Source organism: Antrostomus carolinensis, unplaced genomic scaffold, assembly GCF_000700745.2.
Source record: "Antrostomus carolinensis isolate BGI_N321 unplaced genomic scaffold, ASM70074v2 scaffold12248, whole genome shotgun sequence".
NCBI lineage: Eukaryota > Metazoa > Chordata > Aves > Caprimulgiformes > Caprimulgidae > Antrostomus > Antrostomus carolinensis.
Genome location: NW_010332364.1, coordinates 1 through 3,445, shown reverse-complemented (window position 1 = coordinate 3,445; position 3,445 = coordinate 1). Strand labels below are relative to the sequence as shown.

Below are 3,445 nucleotides of genomic sequence, written 5' to 3'. Positions count from 1 at the left end.
CCCTTTGAAATGCATGAATTGCTGTGAAAGAAAGCCAGTGTCATTGCTGGGAGGCAAGAGGAAGGCCTATAGGTGAAGTCATGTCTGGTAATGAGAGACTGTCTCACCTATTCATCTCCTCCCCTCCTTTCTTTCTATAAAGGAACTCTGTTCCCTTGGGCACATGCTTGCCTACCTTTCCTGCTTTTATTTGAGCATTACAATGATAGCAGCCCCAGCCCTTCATTAGCACAGCACCAGTGGATGGCTCCCTCCTTTGGGGGGGCTCTTTTCTTCACATCTAGGGGGCTGCAGAGCTGCTGTGGTCTCAGTACATGGTCCTGTTGCCATTGCAAGAAATGCACTGGCCCAAAGTGGAAGGGGAGGTGAAGGAGCTTGGATTTCAAGGAGAGAAGCTGGAGAACAACGCAGAAAAGAGGAAACTGTGAATGAAATAGGTAGGATGTGAATGAAAGCAGAAGGTAGGATTTATTTATATTAATATAAAATAAGTATATATATATTATACTTACCTGGTAGGGTAGATATCATCATCAGGCAGGTGGTTTTCTCAGGGTGAGGCTCGTCCCCTGCACTCCAGGTGTGCTGATCCCTGAGATTTCCTCAAATTTTTTTCTGTGGACCTACTGGAGCGAGTCCAGAGGAGGCCACAAGGATGATCTGAGTTCTGGAGCACCTCTGCTGTGAGGACAGGCTGAGAGAGTTGGGGCTGTTCAGCCTGGAGAAGAGAAGGCTCCGGGGAGACCTTCTAGCAGCCTTCCAGTACCTGAAGGGGCTCCAGGAAGGCTGGGGAGGGACTTTGGACAAGGGCAGGGAGTTGACAGAACAAGAGGTGATGGCTTTAAACTGGAGGAATAGGAGGGCAGGTTTAGATTAGATATTAGGAAGAAATTCTTTGCTGTGAGGGTGGTGAGACACTGGAACAGGTTGCCCAGAGAAGCTGTGGCTGCTCCTCCCTGGAAGTGTTGAAGGCCAGGCTGGATGAGGCTTTGAGCAACCTGGTCTAGTGGAAGGTGTCCCTGCTGCTGGCAGGGGGGTTGGAACTGGATGATCTTTAAAGTCCCTTCCAAACCAAACCATTCTGTGATTCTATTTGTTGGATGGGCAGTAAGATCCCATTTCTGTGAGCTGCTGGGTTCCAGTTGGGATGTCAGACTTTGCCTTTGTGCAATAGGGTTTCACATAAAGGGACATGGGTGGGCAAGTAGAGTATCATCATCTAAATAGTCAATTTATCCCAATGACTGTGGATGCCATTAGATACCAAATCCATGGTCCCTGAATTGGAATGTCCTCTGATCTGACCAATATGACCACAGGGGTGGGGGTTGCTGTGGTTTGAAATGTGATCTAAATCATTACGTTACTTTGTAAGTTATTTACTGCCTACAATTAATTAGTTCAGCACTAAACTAACTTAAGTGGTGGTTCCTCATGGGATTTAGAGTTTGTAGGCTGAAGGCCCAGCTGTGTCTCAGCTGACATTAACGAACATGCTGTGGCTAATTGAAGTGGGAAGAATCATACCTTATGTCTTAGTTGCGGCGCTGAGCTGACTCAGTATTGACAACTTATTTATTTCTTTGCAAACCCAAGCCAGGCTCAGCACATTTTGTTTGATTAGGAAAATAATAATTTATTTTTGCTTTCTGGCTTGTGACTTTTAGGCTCCTGAAAAATGTTTCTGAACTGACTGAACAATTTTATCCTTCCAGACAGACATTTATTCTCATTGTTGTAGCCACTATTGCCTTGAGGCAGTTAGAAGAGGACTTCTGTTTGCTCTCCATCCCTGCGCTGACACACAGTGTCACTGGAATCGAGTTGTCTCCGATGTATCTGCTGAATCCTGGCTAAGACGCAGCAGGGTTTGGTTTTCTTTTTATAGTTGAAAAATATGGTTTGAATTGTGTGCCACAGAGAAGATTTAGCAATAAAATGTGTGTCTGAGCTGTAATGGCAGCTGCTGTTGCTGTTTCATACGAGCGTGGTTACGTACGGGGGAGCTTGTACTCGGAGGAAATGACCACTAATCTGCAGCACTTGATCCTCCGTTGGTTTGCACAGTTTCCTACACTGATGAATGTGCATTTGAAGGTGAATTTTTCAGAGCCTGTGTATGTGGTATTACACACAGATTGCAAATATCTGCCGTGATTTCCCCTGTTTAGAATAAAACCATCTCCGACACCTGTATGAGTGCTTGCATTGTTATTTCCACAGTAGATGATGAAGTCTAGAAAGCCCTAGTTTTTTAAACAGAACATGGTTAAGGAGTGAGATGGTCGGGAAAACTCCTCCTTCCCGATGATATTTGTACTAATTCCTATCTGCTTTTCCTGCCATCACCTCAATATTTTCAGAAGATATTTGCATTCCCCTCACAGTGCAGTTGAAAATACACCCAGAGCGTTCACACGGCGCTGGGTGAACGGAAGGGAAGGTCTAATAAAAAAGTGATCGATGGGAGAGGGAGTGGAGGTGGCTGGTGAAATAAATAACAATGGAACCAAATAAATACCGATGGAACCAAATAAACGGTGTGGTTTTTATAATGGTGGTTGCCTCTCCCCAGAAGTAACTCCTCTTTAACTCTGTGTGTAAGAAAGACTCTCGTTTTTATACATGAATCGAGGGTTCAGTGCCTCTGTTTCTGAAGGTGACATGGGTGTATGAGAAGAAATACTAATTATCTTTTTTCTTCAGCATCATCTGAGGTCACTGCAGCCATTAAAGGGTCTTCACTGTCCTTTTGCCAGTGAGATCAGTTTCTTAATTTCATTAATCTGCCTCTTTTGTATAAATTGGTTCCTCTCAGGCTTCTCCACAGGCCACCAGTCGCCTGTTCAGGTCCGAGCGGGGTTGGTTTTGTTCTGTTTTCGCTGGGCACGATACCAGTGTCTGTGCATTTTGAGGAGACAGAAAGCAAAGCAACACTTTGGGGGCTGTTGGGAGCCAAGTGGTGGTGGCGGTGGTTGACTCCCACAGCCAGGTGCAGATGGAGTCCAAAGGGAAACGTGTCTATTTACAGACAAATTCCCCAAAGGTGGAGCACAGCTGAACACCACTGAGATCATTTCCTGAGTGACCTACAGCACAAAGACCCAATGGAGGTGCCTGGGCACAACTGTGGCACCTTTTCCCCTCAGAAAGCCCTAAGCACAGCCAAGAGAGGTCTATGAAATGAGATATCTCAGCAAAAAAAAGGGGTGGGGAGGAAACACAACAGGACATGGGGACAACAATCTTCTCTTGACATGCCAGAAGAGTAGCTGTTTGGCTCAGTGTCTGGCTGAGGTCAGATGTGCCCCATGTTGGGTCAAGATCCATGGCAGGAGCCAAACAAGCACCAAACTTGAGTCGCACATCACCCATGGTAAAGAGGAGAAGAAAACTGAGGCATCATCTTACAGCTGACCTCTAGTAACCCCACCTGTTAATTAAT

At 45.7% G+C, this 3,445-nt stretch overlaps 1 pseudogene; it reads left to right on the top strand.

The window, feature by feature from the left end:
- The first annotated feature begins 504 nt into the window (after positions 1-504).
- On the top strand, positions 505-641 carry LOC114818827 (uncharacterized; annotated as a pseudogene).
- Positions 642-3,445: the final 2,804 nt, after the last annotated feature.